At 46.7% G+C, this 10,924-nt stretch overlaps 1 pseudogene; it reads right to left on the reverse strand.

Moving 5' to 3' along the window:
* Positions 1 to 9,085: 9,085 nt before the first annotated feature.
* LOC119300327 lies at positions 9,086 to 10,429 on the reverse strand (annotated as a pseudogene).
* Between the last annotated feature and the right edge of the window lie 495 nt (positions 10,430 to 10,924).

Raw genomic sequence — 10,924 nt, forward strand, 5'->3', positions numbered from 1 at the left:
TGGAAAAAGTTTGGGGCCGTTTTACGGAGTCGAGAAAAGAAAGTAGTTGGGAACCCACTCTCGGAGACACAAAAACGGAGCTGGTTGCACTGGGGCTACGTGATGGCATGCATGCAATGGCACCAAAGTTTGCATACATGTGTGCACGGCCAACATAGGCCCCCACGCAAGAAGTGAATGAAAACGGATACAAAACGAACGTTGTGTCACGTCCGGCCAGTGATTTTGGCTATTTTGGCTTGGAAAATCCTAGGAAATGCATCGAGTGACGGAAAAATATAAAAATTGGTGTGGGTGTTGTGGACGGTGATGGCAAGGTGTGAAAAAAGTTTGGGGCCATTTGACGGAGTCGAGAAAAGAAAGCAGTACGGAGCTGACCTCCTTCATATCCGATCAGTGCCGGTTGCATGGGTGGTACGAGGTGGCATGCATGAAACGTCACCCAATTTTGGGAGGCAGCATGCAAGTTTTCATAATGTGTGCAAAAAAATTGTATGGTTGAATTAGATAAAAAAACGCATTAATATTTTCTGTCGTTAAAAAAATATCAAAGTTAATGGCTCTCTGTTTGAAGAATATGCATGATCCATGTGACCCTTCACAAGCTCGAGCAGGTGAAGACTCACATCGATCCTGCATATCCTCCAAATAGAGTCCCACAAACTCAGATGTTTGTTCATGGAGCAAAAGAAAATTATATAAAGGAGTCAACGGCGCGCCGGCTTAGCGATGTGGTATTAAACTAGAACTGTTAAAGTACAATGCATGTTTTCAATAAATGCATCATGGGCCAGCCAGCAGTAGTTTTACGGGACGGGCCAAGGGGCCCACTATGGCGTGACCCCTCCTATGACGCCGTACGTGCGTGCAAGGGCATGGAAACCACGCCGTCTTACCTCGCCCCAGGACCGCCTAACCCCGCCGCCTCCACGCACGACCTCACCACGATCCGATGGTCGCACCGCCGTGGCCGTCCCGACTCCCTTCCCTGCCGCCCTCATGACGGCCATATACTCCGGCATCTACGCGCGTGACTTGGATCTCGGCCCGGCCGGGCCGTCTCGGCAAAGTTTCCCGCACCCAGAACCCTAGGGCGGGCCGTCGGCCACCGCGGTGGTGTGGGAAGAGGGCGTGCGGCTGCCACGACTAACCCACAACGGGTGGGGTTAGCCAACGTGGGCTGCCGGTGCACCTTGTGGCGTTGGAAGGTATGGTATTAAACCATATGTAATGTTTTTGAATCTCGTAACTAGTTAGACAACTTTCATCTTATTTAGAATGCAAAAATTCAGAGATGTGTACTACTCGGTTGAGAAGTGGTGCGAATTGGTGGGAAAATTCACACCCAGACAGCGCATGATGCTGTGTGGCACAAGTTTGGACAGTATGTTGAGAATTCCTTACGTGAAAATGAGGAAAAATTTATTTGAATTTATGATTACAACGTATGATAGTAGTAGAAAGCGATTTATTATTCGGCCAAATACTGACGGCATCAGTGTGCTTAATGAAGATGTTTATGACATATTCGGGCTACGTAACGAGGGTGTTGATGTCAAAAGCATGATAGCAACAGTACAACTAGACGCCAAAAAATTGTTTCAAATCAGTTTCTAGACAAAAGAACAGGCCTAATCCTCATCGATGACTTGATAAAAAATGGTGGAGGACCTGAACGCTATCAAGTCATACAATTGGAACGATTTCACGTTGGGGGTGTGCATGGATGCTATTAAAAAATGGTCAAAGATCTTGAAAAATTCAAGTGGCCTATCGGGAACTTGGCTCTTCTTCAGGTACAAGTCATTTCGTAATAGTTGTATGTACATATATTTTTTATGTGATCTATGTGCCTGACTATTTCTGTTTACTATCATGCAGTATATATACTAGGAAAAACTTGAGCCAATTGGTGTCGATATATTTGATCCTTTGTCTCGTGAATACCCACTAATGCTTAACTGGCCAGAAACGGAAGGGAAAAAGCGAGACGACCATGACAACATGCACGGGCGCGGTACCGGCAATGTAAGTCCATAAGTATAGTCCTTATTGGTTTCACATAGTAATTAAGTATATTCGTTATTTAATTCATTTTATTGTTTGTTGTATAGAATGAAAGCTGCATTAGCGACGAGTACAAATGTGCTAAGGTAGCACATGAAGGGACTGTCCTAGAGGAAGAAACGAAGAAACCTAAACGGAAAGGTGGTGGCAGGAGTAGAAAGCCAAGCACGTCCGCGGTTTCATCGAACACGAATTACATTATGGACCGTGTGATGTCATACAGAAAGCTGCTTCACAAGGAGGTTCTCAATATACCCGAAAGATGTGCACAGGTAATTTAGAAGTTGTATTGAACGTGCTTTAATTGTTCAACTACTTATCGTGTTTCATTTGTGTTTGTAGATGGTAATGGAAAGGTTGAACACGGAAGGTGTGTTGTACAAACCCAATAAGAGGGACAATGTTGACGAATTTGATAATGTAGGTGAAGGAGTTGGGATGGAGAATGGCAAGTACAAGTCATCAAAAAATTGGCCAGATATTGAATCACCTACGGACGTAAAGATAGGAACATCTTTCACGGGTATGAATGATACCTCCGTGCCCGTTGATGACACGGGTGCTCCGGCGACGACACCGGGTAAAGGTAAAGCTACTGATCCTTTCATTATAGATGATAATGGAAACTCTCCATCTTCGGCATCAACTGTATGGACAAAAGACTTTCCGCCTATGTCCCGAACCCCGCAGAATGCTGATATTTCTGGTGAGTCTATGGGTGGTTTGTCACAAACAAAGTCCGAAGACACGTTTGAGAGTTTCCCGGCAAAGGGCAACATAGGTAATGGTGAAGGCAGTGAGGATAATGAAGGTAAACGCAAATGAAATCCGTCGAAATATTGTAAATACCCTACGACCTTCTCATGACCTGCAAGAAACGTGTTTAAAAAGTAAGTCAAATACTACTTTATAATTCATTCACGCGTTATGTAAATTTTTTTATTATTTAACTGAGCGTAGCTGCATTGCTTTAGATCTGTTTGCATCGTCACCACATTCAATTCTAGCAAGTTCTCTTAATATGACTCCGGATCACATAGAGGCAACCAAAGTTTTTGTTGAGACTCTTGCATCGTCAAAGAAGTATGCACACCGAACCGTGGTTGATGTGCCGCCACCAGATGGGGACATATGCACGCCAGCTATGCTTCACGATGTCCTGACGTTTAAATGGTTGAATGGCGCTATAAGTATGAGTTTGTTTTCAACAAAACCCTCATTTGTACTTCAGAAGTTGATAGAAATTTTTTGTTTATGTATGCAGATCATCAATGCATATTGTAAACACCTACAATACTTTGATTTTTCTGATCGTTACATATCAACAACGTGGTTCCCCAAATTTATGTTGAATAGGGCAAAGAGAAAGACCAAGTCAGTAAATGATCTAAACTCAAAGAATCTTACAAAGAAAACAAATGTCCTCACGGGAGTAATGGATGAGTATTTCAGACGGGACAAGGTATTCCTTTCATATGTATTTGTTTTTATTAGTCAATACTATTGAATTCCACTTACATCATTTGGTTACTATGTAGGCGTATTTTCCTATGCACGTTAATGATACTCATTGGATAACCATAGTGATGCACACCGTCAAGGAGGAGTTTCAAGTGTTGACTCAAATTCTAAAGGCGCAATTAGCCAAAGAATTCGCAAAATGATTGCCACCCTGGTACGCTATAATTTTCGCACTCGCATTCAGAAAAATATTGGGTCATACATTATATTCTGGTTTTGTTAATTTGTTTCAGAGAGCTGAAATTTTTAAGGATATTATGGAGGCCAACTCAATTCTTGAAGCAAAAAAAAATTCAAGATGTCTCATCATGGCCAATAAATGAGTACAAAATGCCGAGACAAAAAAATGGGTAAGTTAATACTGCATACAACTAGTAAAAGCAAGTGCATGCTACATACTAAGCTGATCACACGGGTTTATTGCAGAGTGTCTTGTGGACTTTTTTTGATGTGGTGCATAAAATACTGGGACGGAGATCGCTGGACATATGAATTTGACCAGGAAGAGATTAATGCGTCAAGGGCACGTATTGTCGCGGAAATTATTTTTTCAGAAGTGAACAAATTAGAAAAGGTCAAGATGAAAATTGTTAAAATCATGGAGAAGGAATAGGTATTAGCATCGGTAGGGTTTTAGTCCCGTAGAAGGTTTCCCTGCCGTTGTTGGGTACTTTGTTCGATTGTAATGCGACATGGCACTTTCAGTTTATTTGTTTTCCTACTTTGTTAAAGGATATGAGACATGGCACTTTCTCACATGATATATTTGTGAAACATGATATATTTGTATGAATGTGTTAATGCGGTCATGACTTTCTCAACTGTTTAACATTTAAAAAAATTAATCTATGTGAAAAAAGCGTATTTAAAAAAAGGCCCAGCCGTGGCCGGACGTGCGCATGGACAGTATAATAGAACGCCTTCGGGAAGGCCTTTCGGCCGCCGAGCGGGAAGGCCACGTCGTACAACAGGGTATTCATTAGTGCTCTGTAGTGAGCTTGTAAGACGGCGACGCCGCGGGTATATAAACCGGTCGTCGCATCTCTCCGCGGGCGAGGTGGGACTAAACCTAGTCACCACAACGCGCCAGCGTCGCCAGCCGCACACAAAGAGGCCTTAAAAGGCCGGCCCACGTGCCCGACGCGCGTCGTTAATGGGCCGACAGATCGCCATAATCCCCCTCGGGATCGTTGCATGTGCAGGACGAGACGTGTGCCACCGGGCCCGCGGCTATCGCTCGGTCGGCTGCTGGGCCACCTTACGCGCGTGTGGCGCACGGCGAATCGCGCCAACCCGCACTAGCTGGACTGCGCAGGCCCGCCACTGCCTCGGCTGTCGGCCACCGCACAGGCTGGGCTGGAATATTCGTCCTCGGCGTGCCAATCATGTTGTCAGGCCGATTTTCATCGGATCCAGAGCCGCTGCTGCCACCAGAATCGCTCTGGGATATTGTGCACGTTTTGTCCACATCGCGCCAACTCGGGATGGCGGGGATATTTTTTTATAGAAAATGACAGCCGCGAATACAAACAACATCAGTACATATAACATCACAGCCGCAAACTGATACATTTTAGCACAACAAAAATATTACTTGCACACACTTATAACATTCCATCTCACAAAATATTACCATTGATAGTTGGACACGCATTTAAATGTTTAGTCTCACACGAAAGCGACAAATAAAACGTGAAAAAATTGTCTGCAAATATAGTACGACATGCTAATTGAACTCTGTCCCAGTGCTCATTGATTATCAGTACTTCATCTTTATGCCCGGTTTCTACAAAACAAATTGTAAACAACTCATCAGACAATTGTAAAGAGAGAAACAAAAAATAATTTAAAAAATGTAAAACTTACTTTTCATTCTCAGGGCACGTTTTCTATAGCCCTCTTTCTTACAAATGCCACAAAGAGGATCGGGTTTTCTCTCAGAAAATGATTTTGGTCTTCCATTTTTGATAACATTTGGATTTTTCTTTGCCTGCCCTGTCGTGCTCTGTTTAGGGGCGCCCATCATGGAAACTTACACGGGATCACCTATGACATCAACATGTTGTTCCGGCTCACGTGGATCCTCATGCACATTTCTTCTACTACCAACAACATCATCATCATGGACCTTTTTCTTCGCGATTATATTCTTCAGACACTGCATCAATTCATCAAAGATGAATGGATCATTTGAAGCAACATGAAAAGCTTCTGCTCCTGTTATACTGAGTTGATTATAGCGAGCACGCTGCTCTGCTCCTGTCCAACCCCAGCCAAACTTGTCACTCTTGCGCTGTGCAGGCAGCCCACCTCTCGCAACTTTCTACATCCTCTTAAGGATGCAACACTTAGGTATTTTAGATATTTTTAGATGAACCAACACATACAGAATGTGTTTGCAAGGCAACCCTTTCCGAAGCATTCGTCCACAACTATAGTCTATCGTATTCTCAGAGTTTTCAGCTCGATAATTCACGCTGAACTAAAATTTGCGGTTATTTCTCCATGTCACAATGAAGGTGTGGCAGTCAACTCCCACTAGCGTCTCAAAAATCTCAAGCTCTCCCGTCTTCTTCAGATCTTGTTGAAGAATATAAAAATTGGCATGAGTGAATACTTCGGAAGCATGCTTCTCAAAGTCCTTATATTCTGTGACTGATGGTGGCAATGACTGATTTGAAACACAGTCATCATGCGCCTCGTTCTCACGTAGTCAAACTATGCAATTCTCATAATGCACAACTAGATCAACAATAGTCATACCGCCGTCCAGGTGAAGGTGAAGACAAGAGTTAAGGCTTTTACTCCTCTGATTACTGCGCATACCCAGAAAAAACCATCTGACAGATATGATGCTCCCCACAGACTCCTCTTCCTGTACATCCTACGCAGCCACTCTTCTGTTTTATCAGTCTTCCATTTACGGACAAAAGCATGCCATCTTGCCTCAAAGTTGGCCGGAGAGGTGGAGTAGTACAAGAGTACCCTGAACTCATTTAGCGATTTGTAATTAAGGTGCTTCTGCATATATATTTTTCCATGTGCCATGAGCAGAGATGGTGCAACACATCAACCAAAACCAACCTAATAGCTCGTATCATTGCAGCGCCTCCATCTGTGATGATTGACCTTGGTTTCTTCTGACAATTGGCCTTCAGGAATGTTTGGAGCAGCCACACGTACGTCGCTTCGGTCTCGTCGGACACAATGGCACAACCAAACACTGTGGTGCAACGATGCTTATTTACACCAACAAAGGGAATGAACGGCATACCATATATGTTCATCTTATATGTGCTATCAAACATAGTCACATGTCCATACAACTGATAGTCCCGCCGCGACTGTGCATCGCACCAGAACATGCTCTTCAAACGACCCTCCTTATCGAGCACGTACTCAAAGAAAAAGTCTGGATCCTTCTCCTTTCTGCTCCTCATAATCCTGATTGCTATTTTAGCATCACCCTTCGCAATCAACTTCATTTTTTTCTCAGCAACATAGATTGTAGACGTCTCATCTCAGAAACCCACACTTATCATACGAGCCATACCTGCTAATGAAGTTGTCGACAATGATATGCTTTCTGATCCCAGCTCCTTCCATCGCCAATATCTTAGCTATCTGGTGATCTCCCATCACTTTATGTGACCAGCAGAAATACCATCTCATCTTATGTAGCCAACAAATGGTTGTGATCATCCATAAAAGCTGCCACGAACCAAACTCCACGTCCTTTGTCCAACTTCACGACTAAATGTGCGCCACACTCGCAACGAGTCTCGGGTCTTAGCCTACGGGTACGACCCTCCGGGTTTAAAAATTTACTGAGACATTTCCCTTCCCTCAAGCAAACGTATCGCCTATACCGAATAGTGGTTGAAAGACCTTTTCCTTATTTCACCTTATCTTTTCTGATACTGAATCCACGGTCTTTGGCATAGTTATTATAGAACATGTAAGCCTCCCATTGTGATGCAAATGTCATACCCATAACCTTCAACTGTGTCTCCAGCGCACGTTGCTGGATTTCAGCCTCCTCAGTGTCCATATTAGCTCCATCCTCATGCTCATAGCCATCATCACCACTCCAACCATCAAAGTTAGCCTACAATATTCCACATAAGCAAGTGTAAGTTGTCATTAACAAGTTTTTATTATTGTATGACATGTAAAAGTTTGGACCGAACCTGGCTTATGTTATCCGCGAAAGATTCAACACCATGATTTTCCTCGTTCTGGACGTCAATATCCTCCTGCACATAAAAAATCATATGCACATCTAAGTACCCATATGGTTCTTTGTCCGACGAAATGAATGTACAAGTCACTTACATTTTCACTAGAAGCACCCTCCTTCTTTTCAAAATCCTCCTCAGGTAAATTATCGTACGACAACCAGGATTCATTGTCGCTGGTATCATCATCATTTTTAATTTCATTACCATTCGTATAATCAACACTATCGCTACCATCTCACTCAATATCCTCCTGCACATAAAAAATCATATGCACATCTAAGTACCCATATGGTTCTTTGTCCGACAAAATGAATGTACAAGTCACTTACATTTTCACTAGAAGCACCCTCCTTCTTTTCAAAATCCTCCTCAGGTAAATTATCGTACGACAACCAGGATTCATTGTCGCTGGTATCATCATCATTTTTAATTTCATTACCATTCGTATAATCAACACTATCGCTACCATCTCACTCACTCGTCACCAAGAACAGATCCATAAATCCAGTTTCTTTATCCATTGAATGACCTCACTACCAACACTGCAATATTTAAAATAAAAATTCATCTATCAATTTTAAATCAAATTAAATGTACTATGGTCATACCGACGAGTACTTCATATCTAACAAGTGATGCAGATAATTATTTATAGGTACGAAGTTTTTTTGACAAACTAGACGCTTACATGGTAGGTATGTGCACTTCGGCCGGCCTGGCCTGGCTGCGGACGGCGAGGACGTTCCCGGAGAGGTTGATCATGAAGTTGCGGGCAGCAACGGCGTCCATGTAGGCCACGTCACCGCGACGACCTGCACAGAGGCCAGATCACGTATGGCGGGCGACTCCAACAACGTCCACAGCGGCTAGATCTCGGGGGAAGACGGGGAGAATGGTCGCCGATCGGCGGGGAAAGGCAGCGATCGGCCGGACGGGGAGACGTTGGAATTGGCAGCGTGATCATAGCTAGATCGGCGGAGAAAGGCGGCGATCGGCTGGTAAGGGCGACGATCGGCGGGGCGGGGCGACATTGGAATGGGCCGCGTGATCAACGCAGGTCGTGGGTCGTTTTTTACGCGACGGGAGGGAATAGATGCGAGCCGTCCGTATCGGCTCCAGCCGTGCACTCTGCTCTACCTGTATAGGCACGCCGCATACGGCACAGGATACGTTAAGCACCGTATGCCCAAAATGCCCTTATACGTTAAGGGGGGGTGTACCGAAGCAAACCTCTTATGTGAAATACATACATAGGCTTAATATATAATGAGATGCTGAAAAAGGACGTCGACCACCGCTCCGACCACCCAGGCGACGATGGGGCTCGAACTGAAGACAACAGCTGCCACGACCGGGCCAGCCAAACGGAGGATCTTGAAGTAGAGCCGCGGGTTCGCCGCGAACGCAGGGCGTGATATCAGCACGCTGGCGGCGCCCGGGCCGACCATGGTAACCCTGGTGCAGCACAGCACCACCCACGTGGCGATGGCAATCAAGCAGTCCCGGCAGAAACAGAGGACAAGGCCGAGCATCGGCGCGACCTGCACGGCGGAGTTGCATAGGAACTGCCAGCAGTAACAGACCACGGACGCAATGACCTGATAGCACTACCAGACCAGGGCCGCGACGCAAACAACCGCGGCGATGGCCAGCGCATAAGGGAGCGTGACCGCGGCGGCATCCTTGAGCCACCTCCAGAACGCCTCCAAGGCCGGGACGAGCTCGTGGGCCTTGCCCGCGGCCGTGGCCACGAAGCGTTGGACGAGCGGCCAAAAGCCAGCCAGATCGAGCCTGATGCCGCCGACGGTGTTCTGCACCTACCGCCACAAAGACTCTAATGGGAGGACGAGGCTATGGGTAGCGCTGGCGAGCGCGGCGGGGAGGCCGGCGAAGATGACCCGCATGTGCTCCCAGAAGCCGTCCAAGCCGGAACTGACGCCGGCTGCCGCAGCCTGGAGCCACTGCCAAAGAGCTTCAAACGGCACCACAAGAGCGTGGAAGCCGAAACTGATTCTTGCGGGGGCGGCCTGAAGCCAGTGCCATGCCGCTTCAAACGGAACCACGAGAGCGTGGCCGGCACTGTCGAGCACCGCGACGAGGTTTTCGAAGCAGACGCTCACGCCGTCGGCGGCGGACTGCAGCAGGTGCCAGAGCGCCTCGAACAACACAACCAGAGCGTGGGCCGTGCTCCCGAGCGCGACGACGAGGTTGTCGAAGCAGAACCTCACGCCAGCGACAGCGGACTGCAGCAGGTGCCAGAGCACCTCAAACGGCACCACTAGAGCATGGGCCGCACTCCCAAGCGCGTCGACGAGGCTGCTGAAGTAGAAGCTGACGCCGCCGGCGGCCGGCTGCAGCAAGTGCCAGAGCGCCTCGAACGGCAGGACGACCAGGTGGGCGACGGCCGCCTGCAGCCAGTGCCCGAGCACCTCAAACGGTAGGACGAGCAGGTGAGCCACGCTCGCGAACAACCCGACGATGAGCTACCACAGGCCGTCGAGGCCGAAGCTCATGCCGACGGCATCGGCGGTGATTCCTTTGGCCACACTGCCGCTTGCGCCGTGCAGGAGCCTCCGTGCTGCTGCGTCAGCGAAGGCCATTGCTTGCTCTCACGCAACCTTCCCTCCTTTTCCGAGAACAAGATTCCTTCTGTCCGAGCGGAGTGTTGACATATAATGTGCTGCCTAGTCTCTTCTATTAGATTGGTCTTTTTGTTGCATTGGCTAGAGCATGCACTTCTACATGGTATCAGAGCCAAGAGGTCTTGAGTTCAAGACCCGGATCGCACAATTAAAATTGCAGCCCACTTTCGGTCCACGTTTAGGCCTGAGGGAGCCACACGTGAGGGGGAGTGTTGACGTATAATGTGCTGCCTAGTCTCTTTTATTAGATCGGTCTTTTGGTTGCATTGGCTAGAGCATGCACTTCTACACGGAGTGGAGTGGGTGACTGGCTGCTGCTGGAGTGAGGAGTCTTCTCTTGACTGGGCTAGGTCTCCTTAATAATTAATTTAAATTAATTTCTGAGACCGTATATATGCCATTGGGTTGTTAGGGTGGCTTCGTCGAATCGTCGTGGATGGTTCCCAAAGCATA

The sequence above is a fragment of the Triticum dicoccoides genome, chromosome 5A (genome assembly GCF_002162155.2).
Source record: "Triticum dicoccoides isolate Atlit2015 ecotype Zavitan chromosome 5A, WEW_v2.0, whole genome shotgun sequence".
Lineage (NCBI taxonomy): Eukaryota > Viridiplantae > Streptophyta > Magnoliopsida > Poales > Poaceae > Triticum > Triticum dicoccoides.